This window comes from Heterocephalus glaber, unplaced genomic scaffold (assembly GCF_053883595.1).
Source record: "Heterocephalus glaber isolate CG9 unplaced genomic scaffold, H.glaber_assembly_v1.0 deba00000943, whole genome shotgun sequence".
NCBI classification, from domain to species: Eukaryota; Metazoa; Chordata; class Mammalia; order Rodentia; family Bathyergidae; genus Heterocephalus; species Heterocephalus glaber.
This window is the reverse complement of record NW_028258175.1, coordinates 166,248-178,937: the sequence shown is the minus strand read 5'-3', so window position 1 is coordinate 178,937 and position 12,690 is coordinate 166,248. Positions and strand designations below refer to the sequence as shown.

Here is a 12,690-nt window from a genome sequence, read left to right as displayed (position 1 = left end):
AGTGGTTTTTGTGGGAATTGAAATGCTCATTGACTCAACACTGACTTTGTCTTCTTCATGTTTTCTGCAGGTTCCTTCAAGGGAAGATGAGCAGACTATGGCTGGAACTGCATGCAGGTGTCAGGTGAGAATCAGCATGCTGGTACCTCATTGGGAACCAAGTGATGGTCTGTATTCAGATGGATGTGAAGAGGATGGGCATGAGGTATTTGCATGTTTCCTAGACATGCACCCTCTAAAGTCTTGACTACTGAGTGGTTCAGAGTTTGTGCCACACTCAGCATCATAGCCTTTTTTTCTGTGACAGATTGGCTATTGATGGTGAACCTCTGATTCTGCCCTCTTCATCGACAAGTGTGGTGCTCTGTGCCTTCTTGCTGTCACGAGGAAGCATCAGATGCTATTGGTTCCCTTCCAGGAGAGATGATGTGTATTTCATACTTGTCCCACTATGGGAGTAAGCAGGGCATGCGGTCACTGTGACAGAATGGGTCCCTGAGATGGGGATTGGAGTGAATTGGGAGGTATCTCCTCAAAGGCATCCATTACCATTGCATGGCTAGTTTGTTGACAAGAAGGAGGGAGGAGCGTGGTGGTGGTGATGGAACCTGAATGATAGGATGACATGGGAGTTGTACAGGTAGACACGGAGGAGCCCACAAAGGGTAGAATCTCTTGTGCTTCTTTTCCAGTGAGGGAGTCCACAGCTCATGGTGAGCCCTGAACATCACTAGGATCTGTATAAGGACAGCCATGGACCTTCACTGCATCATAGGCAGGGAATATCCATGGCCTTCACTAAGTGTATTGGGGTCCCTGATGTGGAGTTGTGGGGTAGTGGGGTTGCTGTGACTTTGCTTTAGGTTCTGGAGCCCAGGAGAGCAATGAAGGAAGAACTGAGCCAATCCACTGACCCTGAATTTTTCCTTTGTGTATAGTGCAGTAAAATGAATTTTGATCTTCTCTACATCCTTGGAGTGCTTATTCTTTGGTCCAGTGGTGTTGTGATGGATCACCCTGCCCAGGAGAAAGCACAGAATTCTTTGGAGGTCAGTAGTTGATGATAATGAGTCTCAGGATGAGGGTTTTGCACTCGAATTGCTTCTGGTATCAGAGTGAAGAGAAAGCCTTTGTGCCAGTGGTGATGCCAGAGCACAGCCCAGTGTTCTTGCAGAGCAAAGGATAAGGTTTTAGCAGGGTGTGGCTTGCCTTCCTTTCAGATATCTGCAGTGATGAAAAAATGTTTGTTGTGGTGAGATTGCTGATGATAGATGAGGCCTCTGTGCATGTAGCCTGGCTACAGGGCATGATATTCCTTAGAAAGGTAAAAAATGAGCCTCTACATAACATGGCCATGTGATGTTTTTTCACCATGAATGCTGCTAAGGGCCAGAGTCATGATCAGGTCTTGTGAGATCTTCAGACATGGAATATCTTAGTTTTTTCTGATTAACTTTGGAGAAGGGACTTTTCTTTTCCCTGCTGTTTGACATGTATGTCAGTGGAGGTAAAACAATAGAGACTTCTCAATGGCTATGAGGCTGCATCCCATTGTCATGTAGAATGACTGGACCATTCTTCATGGCCAAATGTGCTTTTCATGCTCACAGTCAGAGAGAGGAAGGTAGAAATTATTGATAGTATCCAAATATTCATCACTATAGTTATTGACCCTCAGAACTTCTTCATATTTTCATTTAAGGGAGAAAGAATTCTCTTAGCAAGCTTTATCCTTGGAGTTCTGGAAAGACCCATGTCTTTAAGCAAGTAAGTAGTTCTTTTTTTAAGTTCTTTTATTGGTACATATTAGGTATACAATTCATTTACATTTATCATTGGGTGTTTGTACCTGTACATGATGTATCTTGGTTCTTATTTTTTTCCCCATTACCTGTGCACCCTTCACACCCTCCACCCTTCCCTATTTACATAGATTTATTTTCCATTTTTTTTCTTTTCTCATAGTTTTTCCTTTCCCTCTTTTCCTTTCTCCTTCCCCTCCCTTCACCCCTTCATCTTTGGACCTTTTTTCCTATTTCAAATTATCAGTTATTCATTTTAATCATTTTAACCCTTGTTTACACTATCAGTTTCTCACACTAGTGAAACTATTTGGTATTTACACATGTGTGTCCTATTTATTTCACTTAAGAGTATGGCCTTGATATGCATCTATTTAGCTATAAATGACTCTAGTTTTTCATTCTTTATGGCTGAGTAGTACTCCATATTATTAAAAAATCCCACATTTTCTTTATCCAGTTTCCAGTTGATGGGCACTTTGGGCTGCTTCCAAGCTTTAGCTATTACAAACTGTGCCACTATGAACATGGGGACACATATATCACTGTGGTATGATTCTTTAAATTCTTTGGGGAAGATACCCAGCAGAGGAATAGCTGGGTCAAATGGGACCTCTAGCCCTAGTTCTTTGAGGTATCTCCATAGTGACTTACACAGTGGTTGCACCAGTCTGCACTCCCACCAACAATGGAGAAGGGTTCCTTTCTCCCCAGAGCCCTGCCAGCATTTGTTATTGGTTGATTTCTTGATGGCAGCCATTCTTTCTGGGGTGAAGTGGAATCTCAGTGTTGTTTTCATCTGCACCTCTCAAATGATGAGTGATGTTGAACATTTTTTCATATATTTGTTTGCTGCTTTTACTTCCTTGTCTGAGAAATGTCTATTCATTTCAGATGCCCATGTTTGAACTGGGTCTTTGAATTTGGGGGGTCTGATTTTTTCAGTTCTTTATATAATTCTAGATAGTAGTCCTTTGTCTGAGGTACAGCTGCTAAATTTTTTCCCCATATTATAGGTTGTCTGTTATCTCTGTTGGTGGTTTCTTTTGCAGTGCACAAGTTTTTAATAAGATGAGATCCCAGTTGTTGATTCTTTCTGCTAGTTCCCATGCTACTGAGGTTTTGTTCATGAAGTCTTTTCCTATGCCAATGTCTTCAAGAGTTCTACATACTTATCTTCCAGCAAGTTTAGCGTTTCTGTCTTAATATTTATATCTTTAATCCACTTCAATCTTAGTTTAGTGCATGGTGATAGGTGTGGGTCTAGTTTCAATCTTTGGCCAGTTGAAATCCAGTTTTTCCAACACCATTTATTGAACAGACTATCTTTCCTCCAATGATGGTGATTGGCTCCTTTGTCAAAGATGAGGTGCCTGAGCATGTCTGGAGTTGTTTCTGCATCTTCTAATCTATTCCACTGATCCTTGGGTCTGTTCCTTTGCCAGTACCATGCTGATTTTATCACAGTACCTTTGTAGTATAGTTTCAAGTTGGGGAATGTGATACCCCCAGCCATGTCTCTGTTGCCTAGAAGTGCTTTAGCTATTCTAGGTCTCTTTTGGTTCCAAATGAATTTTTGGATTGTTTTCTCTAGTTCTGTGAAGTATATTGTTGGAATTTTGATTGGCATTGCATTTAATCTGTATAGCAGTTTTGGAAGTATGGCCATTTTCACTATATTGGTTCTTCCTACCCAGGAGCAAAGGATGTCTTTCCATTTTCTTGTATCCTCTTCAATCTCTTTTATCAGAGTGCTGTAATTTTCAGTGTAGAGGCCTTTTGCTTCATTTGTTAGATTGATTCCTAGATATTTCATTTTTTTGGATGCTACTGTAAAAGGAATTGTTTCCCTAATTTCTCTCTCAGTGAGTCTGTTATTTGTGTACAAGAAGGCTATTGTTTTTTGAGTGTTGACCTTGTATCTAGCTACTCTACTGAATCTGTCATTTAAGTCTCAAAGTCTTTTGGCTGAGTTTTTTTGGTATTTATTTATTTATTAAATTCTTTTATTGGTACATTGTAGGTATACAACACAATTACATTTCTCATTGGGAACTTGTACCTTTACATAATGCATCTTGGTTCTTATTTTTTCCCCATTCCTAGCCCTCCCTTCACGCCCTCCACCCTTCCCTATTTACACAGACTTTATTTCCATTTTTTCCATTTCTCATCATTTTTTCCTTTCCCTTCTTTCCTTTCCCCCGCCCCTCCCACTACCCCTACCCCTTTGGACCTTTCCTTCCTACTTTGCATTATCGATTATTCATTCTAATCATTGGTACATTTTAGGTATACAATATAATGACATTCATCATCGGAAATTTGCCACTTTACATAGACTCTCTTAGTTCTTGTTTTTCACCTTTGCCCAGCCCTCCCTTCAATCCTTCCATTCTTCCCTATTTACAAAGATTTTTTTCCTATTTTTCCATTTTCTCATATTAATCCCATTCTCTTCTATCCTTTCCCCAATCCCTCCCACTCCCTTCCCCTTTGCCCCTTTTCTTCCTGTTTCACATTACCTATTATACATTTAGTCCTTATTTACACTTTCAGTTTCTCACACCAGAGAAACTATTCGGTATTTATTCATGTGTGTCCTATTTATTTCACTTGAGTATTGCCTCGATGTACATCCACTTAGCTATAAATGTCTCTAATTTCTCATTTTTTATGGCTGAGTAGTACTCCATTTTATAAAAAAACCACATTTTCTTTATCCGGTCTCCAGTTGATGGGCATTTGGGCTGTTTCCAAGTTTTAGCTACTACAAACTGCGCTGCTATGAACATGGGTGCACATATATCATTGTGATATGATTCTTTTAATTCTTTGGGGAAGATCCCCAGCAGTGGAATAGTGGGGTCAAATGGGACTTTCAGTCCTATTTCTTTGAGGTATCTCCATACTGATTTCCACAGTGGTTGCACCAGTCTACACTCCCACCAACAGTGGAGCAGGGTTCCTCTTTCCCCACAGCCCCACCAGAATTTGTTATTGGTTGATTTCATGATAGCAGCCTTTCTTTCTGGAGTGAAGTGGAATCTCAGCATTGTTTTCATTTGCATCTCTCAAATGACCAGTGATGTTGAACATTTTTTCATGTATTTATTTGCTATTTCTACTTCTTTGTCTGAGAAATGTCTGTTCATTTCAGATGCCCATTTTCTGATTGGATCTTTAAATTTGGGAGGTCTGATCTTTTTAAGTTCTTCATAGATTCGAGATAGTAGACCTTTGTCTGAGGAAGAGCAGGTGAAGATTTTTTCTCACATTGTGGATTGTCTCTTCACACTGCTGGTGATTTCTCTTGCTGTGCAGAAGCTTTTTAATAAGAAGAGATCCCACTTGTTGATTGTTTGTGCTAGTTCACAGGTTTTGTTCATAAAATCTTTTCCTACACCAATGTCTTCAAGGGTTCTACCTAACCTCTGTTCCAACTGTTTCAGAGTTTCTATTTTAATATTTAGATCTTTAATCCATTTTGATTTTAGTTTAGTCCATGGCGAGAGATACAGGTCTAGTTTTAATCTTTGGCAAGTTGAAGCCCAATTTTTGCAGCACCATTTATTAAAGAGGCTATCTTTCCTCCAGTGAGGGTGTTTGTCTCCTTTATCCAAGATGAGATGGCTGTGTCTAGAGTTGTTTCTGCATCTTCTCATCTGTTCCACTGGTCCTCAGGTCTGTTTCTTTGCCAGTACCATGCTGTTTTTATCACAGTAGCTTTGTAGTAGAGTTGCAGGTTTGGGATTGTGATACCCCCTGCCATGTCTCTGTTACCTAGGATTGCTTTTGCTATTCTAGGTCTCTTCTTGTTCCAAATGAATTTTTGGATTGTTTTCTCAAGGTCTATGAAGTATGCTGCTGGGATCTCAATTGGAATTGCATTAAATCTATATAGCAGTTTTGGAAGTATGGCCATTTTCACTATATTAATCCTTCCTACCCAGGAGCAGGGGATGTCTGTCCATTTTCTGATATCATCTTCAATCTCTCTTTTCAGAGTGCCATAGTTTTCAGAGAAGAGGTCTTTGATTTCTTTCATTAGGTTGATTCCTAGGTATTTCAGTTTTTTGGATGCTATTGTGAAAGGAATTATTTGCCCTATTTCTCTCTCAGTGAGTCTGTCATAGGTGTAGAGAAAGCTATTGATTTTTGTGTGTTGACCTTGTAACCAGCTACTTGGCTGAATTTGGTTATTAAGTCTAGAAGACTTTTGGCAGAGTTCTTGGGTTCTTCTATATAGAGTATCATGTCATCTGCAAATAATGACAATTTGACCTCTTCAATTCCTATCTTTATTCCTTTTATTTCTTTCTCTTGTCTAATTGCTGTGGCTAATGTTTCCAGAACTATATTGAAGAAGAGTGGTGATAGTGGACATCCTTTTCTTGTTCCTGATTTGAGTGTGAAGGATTTCAGTTTTTGACCATTTAGTAGGATATTGGCTGTTGGTTTTTCATAGATGGCTTCTATCAGTTTGAGGTAGAGACCATGTATTCCAATTTTTTGTAGGGTTTTTTTCATAAATCCATGTTGGATTTTGTCAAATGCTTTTTCTGCATCTATGGAGATAATCATATGATTTTTGTCCTTGGCTGTATTGATATAGTGTATTACATTGATTGATTTGCATATATTGAACCATCCCTGCATCCCTGGGATGAATCCCACTTGATCAGGCTGTATGATCTTCTTGGTGATCTTCTGCATTCTGTTTGCCAGTATCTTATTAAGGATTTTTACATCTATGTTCATTAGTGAGATTGGCCTATAGTTCTCCTTTTCAGTTGGGTCTTTCTCTACTTTGGGGATCAAGGTTATGCTTGCTTCCAGGAATGAATTAGGGAGTATTGCTTCCCTTTCAATTTCATTGAAGAGTTTAAACAGTAGTAGCAGTAGTTCCTCTGTAAATGTCTTGTAGAATTCAGCAGTGAAGCCATCAGGGCTGGGGCTTTTCTTAGTTGATAAGCTTTTAATTACGTTTTCAATTTCATTGGTTGATATTGGGTTGTTCAGAATTTTTAGGTCTTCTTCATTCAACTTTGGTAATTCATATGTATCTAGGAATCTGTCCATTTCTTCTGTGTTGTCCATCTTAGTGGTGTATAGGTTCTGGAAGTAGGTATTGATGATTCTCTGGATTTCTGCTGGGTCTGTTGTAATTTCACCCTTTTCATTCTTAATTGAATGGATTTGGGCCTTTTCTTTCCTTTTTCTGACAAGTTTGGCTAAGGGTTTGTCAATTTTGTTGATTCTTTTGAAGAACCAACTCTTGGCTTCATTGATTTTTTGTATCATTCTCTTAGTTTCCATTGCATTGATTTCTCCTCTGATCTTTATAATTTCCTCCCTTGTATGAGCTCTGAGGTTTTCCTGTTCTTCTTTTTCTAGAAGCTTGAGATTTAGCATCAGGTTGTTTAATTGGGCTCGTTCTGTTTTCCTAATATGTGTATTCACTGCTATGAATGTCCCTCATAAGACTGCTTTCATTGTGTCTCATAGATTCCAATATGTTTTATTGTCATTGTCATTTAATTGAAGGAACTGTCTGATTTCTTCTTTAATTTCCTCTGTGACCCATTGGTTATTCAGAAGTGTGTTGTTCAATTTCCACGTGTATATGAAATTTTTTGAGTTTCTTTTGCTATGGATCTCCAATTTCATCACACTATGGCCTGATAATATACAGGGGATAACTTCAACTCCTTTGCACTTGCTTAAACATGTTCTATGTGTGAGTATGTGGTCTATTTTTGAGAATGATCCATGTGCAGCTGAGAAGAATGTGTATTCTGATTTTGTGGGGTGGAAGACTCTGTAAACATCTGTTAAGTTCATTTGTTCAAGAGTTCAATTGAGTTCTAGTATTTCATTACTTCTTTTTTGTCTAGTTGATCTATCTATTTGTGACAGTGGGGTGTTGAGCTCCCTCCACTTTGGGAGAGGCGTGGTCCCATCCAGGAATCCTCTCCTGTGGCAGGAGATGTGGTAGAGTGAATGAAACACATTCTCTTTTTCTTTTGAGCACTTGTGAGCCATTTCTCAAGCATCCTATTAGCTGGGAGTGGCCATACCAAGGACCAGAAACTGTCTCCACTATGGCAGTGGCCTGGTGCCAGCCAGGAATCCTGTCTGGTTGCAGGATATGTGGTAAGGTGTACCAAACACATTCTCTTTTTTCCTGTGAGTGGTTCTATGCCATTTCCGAAGCATCTCACTAAGTAGGAGCAGCCATATAGCAGAACGGACGCCATGTTGACTATGGGAGCAGTGTGCTGCCATCCCAGAATCCTCCCCCGTGGCAGGAGATGTGGTAAGGTGGATCAAGCGCATTCTCTTTTTTCCTGTGAGTGCTTGTGAACCATTTCCAAACCATCCCATTAGATAGGAGCTGCCATCAGTGGCCCCAAATCCACCTCCATTATTGGAGCAGTGTGGTGATAGGCCAGAATCCTCCCCCATGGCAGGAAGTGTGGTAAGGTAGATCAAATGCATTCTCTTTTTTCCTCTGAGTGGTTCTGAGCCATTTTTGAGACATCCCTTCAGCTGGGAGCAGCCATATGGTGGCTCAGAATCCACCTCCACTATGGTAGCAGTAAAGTGCCATGCCACAATCCTCCCCCCGTGGCAGAAGATGTAAGGTAGATTGAAAGCAATCTCTTTTTTCCTGTGACTGGTTCTGAGCCATTTCAGAAGCATTGTATTTTATGGGGGTGACCATTTGTTGGCACATAAGTGGGCCTCCACATCTGGAGCAGGATGGTGCCCTCCTGAAATATTCCCCCGGGGCAGGAGATGTACTAAGGTGGATCTAATGCATTATCTTTTATGCTGTGTATGGTTCTGAGCCATTTCAGAGCCATCCTATTAGTTTTGAGCATTGGCACAATGACCTGGAAGCCGCCTCCACTGTGGGACCGGCGTGGTGCCAGGGCAGAATCCGCCCCGTGGCAGAAGATGTGGTAAAGTGGATTGAACGGATTCTCTTTTTTAGTGTGAGTGGTTCTGACACATTTTGGATGCATCCCATTAGCTGGGAGCAGCCATATGTTGGCCTGGAAGCCCCCTCCAATATGGGAGCAGTATGGTGCCATCCTAAAATATTCCCTCATGCCAGAAGATGTGTTAAGGTGCATGGAACACATTCTCTTTATTCCTCTGAGCAGTTTTGAGCCATTTTGGAAGCATCCCATTAGCTGTGAGCATAGATACAGTGACCCAGAAGCCGCTTCCACTATGGGAGCAGTGTGGTGCCAGCCCAGAATCCTTCCTGTGGCAGGAGATATAGTGTGGATTGAGTACATTCTCTTTTTTCTTGTATGTGGTTCTGAGCTATTTCAGAAGCATCTCATTAGCTAGGAATGGCTGAATGATGGCCCAGAGGCAACATACATTATGGGAGTGGAGTGGCACCACCCCAGACTCAACCTCCATGGCAGGAGATATAGTACAGTGGACAGAAAGCATTCTCATTTCTGATGAAGGTTCTGGGCCATTTCCTGGGCATCATATTAGCTGTGAGCATCGGAATGGCAGGCCTGATCCACCTCCATTATGGGAGCAGCATAGTGTCAGCCCAGAATCCTTCCCTGTGGTAGGAGATGTGGTAATGTGTATCAAATGCATTCTCTTTTATCCTTTGTGGGGTTCTGAGCCATTTTGGAAGCATCCCGTTAGCTGTGAGCAGCCCCTCAGTGGCACGTAACCTGCCTCCAGTTTGAGAGCAGACTGGTGCCATCCTGAAATATCCTGTGGCAGGGGATGTGATAAGGTGGATCTAACGCATTATCATTTTTCCTATGAGTGGTTCTGAGCCATTTCAGAAGCATCCCATTAGCTGTGAGCATCGGTAAGTTGGCCCGGAAGCCACCTCCACTATGGGACTGGGGTGGTGCCAGGGTAGAATCTGCCCCTGTGGCAGGAGATGGGGTAAGCTAGATTGAATGCATTCTCTTTTTCCCTGTGAGTCATTCTGAGTCTTTTTGGAGGCATCTAATTAGCTGGGAGGGGGCTTATGGCAAACTAGAATGTGCCTCCATTATGGGAGCAGGGTGGTGCCAGCCCAGGATCATCTGCTATGGCAGGAAATGTGGCAAGGTAGATCGAACCCATTCTCTTATTTTCTGTGAGTGGTTCTGAGCCATTTTAGATGCAGATGCATCCCATTAGCTGGGAGTGGCTGTATGGTGGTCTGGAAGAGGACTGCATTACAGGAGGGGTGTGATGCCATCCCAAAATATTCCCCCAAGGAAGGAGATGTGGAAAGGTGAATGTAACGCATTCTCTTTTTCCCTGTGAGTTATTTTGAGCCATTTCAGAAGCAACCAATTAGCTGTGATCAAAGGTACAGTGGCCCAGAAGCCACCTCCACTACGGGAGCAGCATAGTGCCATGCCAGAATACTCCTTCATGGCAGGAAGTTTGGTAAGGTAGATTGAACGCATTCTCTTTTTTCATGTGAGCAGTTCTGAGCCATTTTGGAAGCATCCCATTAGCTGGGAGTGGCTATACAGTGGCCCGGAATCCATCTCCACTATGGGAGCAGCGTTTTGCCATTCCAAAATAGTCCCCGTGCCAGAAGATGTGGCAAGTTAGATTGAAAGCAATATTTTTTTCCTGTTAGTGGTTCTGAGCCATTTCAGAAGCATCCAATTAGCTGGGAGTGGCCTTAATGCAACCTGGAATGTGCCTCCATTACTGGAGCATGGTTGTGGCAGCGCAGAATCCTCCTCTGTTGCATTAAATGTGGTAAGGTACATGGATTGCATTCTCTTTTTTCCTGTGAGCATTTCTGAGACATTTTGGAAGAATCCAATTAGCTGTGAGCACCAATATGGTGGCCCGGAATCTGCCTCCACTATGGGACTGGCATGGTGCCATGCCAGAATCCTCCCCCATGGCAGGAAAATGTGTTAAGGTAGATCTAACGCATTCTCTTTTTTCCTGTGAGTGGTTCTGATCCATTTTAGTAGCATCCGATTAGCTGAGAGCAGCCATACAGTGTCCCAGAAGCCCACTCCAATACAGGAGTGGCATGGTGCCATCCCGAAATATAGCCTCGTGGCAGGAGATATGGTAAGTTGGATCGAAAGCATTCTCATTTTTCCTTTATGCAGTTCTGAGCCATTTCTGAAGCATCCTATTAGCTGGGAGGGGCAATAGGGTGGCCAGGATTCAACCTCCACTACAGGAGGGGCATGGTGCCATCCCAAAATATTCCCCCATGGCAGGAGATGTGATAAGGTGGATGTAACACATTCTCTTTTATCCTGTGAGTAGTTCTGAGCCACTTTGGAAGCATCCCATTAGCTGTGAACATTGGTTTGGTGGCCCAGAAGATGCCTCCACTGTGGGAGCAGCATAGTGCCATGCCGAATCCTCCCCCATGTCAGAAAACTTGGTAAGGTATATAGAACACATTCTCATTTTTCCTGTGAGCTGTTCTGAGCCATTTCAGGAGCATTCCATCACCTGGGAGAGGCAGTGTGTTGGCCCAGAAGCCCCCTCCACTATGGGAGTGGCGTGGTGCCATTCCAAAATATTCACTCATGGAAAGAGCTGTGCTAAGGTGGATCAAATGCACTCTCTTTTCTCCTGTGAATGGTTCTGAGCCATATCAGAAGCATCCCATTAGCTATGAGAACACATACAGTGGCCCAGAATCCGCCTCCACTAGGGGAGTGGCATGATGCCATGGTAGAATCCTCCCCCATGGCAGGAAATTTGGTAAGGTAGATCTAATGCATTCTCTTTTTTCCTGTGAGGGGTTTTGAGACATTTTGGGAGCATCCCATTTGCTGGGAGTGTCCATATGGTCGCCTGGATGTCCCCTGCACTAAGGGAGCAGCATGGTGCCAACCAGAAATATACCCCCATTGCAGGAGATGTGGAAAGGTGGACCCAACGCATTCTCATTTTTCCTGTATGTGGTTCTGAGACATTTAGGAAGCATCCCGTTAGCTGGGAGCTTCCGTATGGTGGGCCGGAAGCCACCTCCACTATGGGAGTGGTGTGGTGACAGGCCAGAATCCTCCCCTGTGGAAGGAGATGTCATAAGGTACATTGAATGCAATCTTTTTTTTCCTTTGAGTGGTTCTGAGCCATTTTGGAGGCATCCAATTACCTGGGAGTGGGCATACCCTGACCTGGAAGCCACCTCCAGTAGAGGAGCGGGGTGGTGCCATCCCAAAATATTTCCCCATGTGAGGGGGTGTGATAAGTTAGATCCAACACAATATCTTTTTTCCTGTGAGCAGTTTTGAGCCATTACCCAAGCATTAAATTAGGTGGGAGTGGCCTTATGTTAACCCGGATGGCACCTCCATTACAGGAGCAGGGTGGTGCAAATCCAGAATCCTCCCCTCTGTCAGGAAATTTCCTAAGATAGATCAGTCACATTCTCTTTTTTCCTGTGAGTGGTTCTGCACTATTTTGGGTGCATCCCTTTAGCTTGGGGTGGCTGTACAGAGGCCCGGAATCCCCCTCCCCTATGGGATCAGCATGGTGCCATCCTGAAATATTCCCCCATGGCAGGAGATGTGGTAAGGTGGATGGAACACATTTCCTTTTTTCATGTGAGCAGTTCTGAGCCATTTTGGAAGCATCTCATTAGATGGGAGTGGCCGAACTTCGGCACAGAAACCAACTCCAATATTAGACCAACGTCATGACATCCTGAAATATTTCCCTGTTGCAGGAGATGTGGTAAGGTGGATGGAACGAATTCTTTTTTTTCCTGTGAGTGTTTCTGAGCCATTTTGGAAGCATCTGATTAGCTGTGATCATTGGTATGGTGGCTCAGAAGCCACCTCAAATATTGGAGTGGCATGGTGCCATGCCAAATGCTCCCTCATGGCAGGATATTTGGTAAGGTAGATGGAAC

The 12,690-nt window shown here is 42.7% G+C and overlaps 2 long non-coding RNA genes across 2 annotated transcripts in view; both read left to right on the top strand.

The window, feature by feature from the left end:
• Nucleotides 1–12,690, top strand: part of LOC147828601 (uncharacterized) — a 128,257-nt gene that overhangs the window by 79,105 nt on the left and 36,462 nt on the right. The gene's annotated exons all lie outside the window — the stretch shown is intronic.
• LOC147828602 (uncharacterized) lies at nt 69–2,254 on the top strand. The gene is made up of 3 exons (XR_015450415.1): nt 69–124; nt 939–1,049; nt 1,703–2,254. It is a non-coding gene; the product is annotated as an uncharacterized LOC147828602 (long non-coding RNA).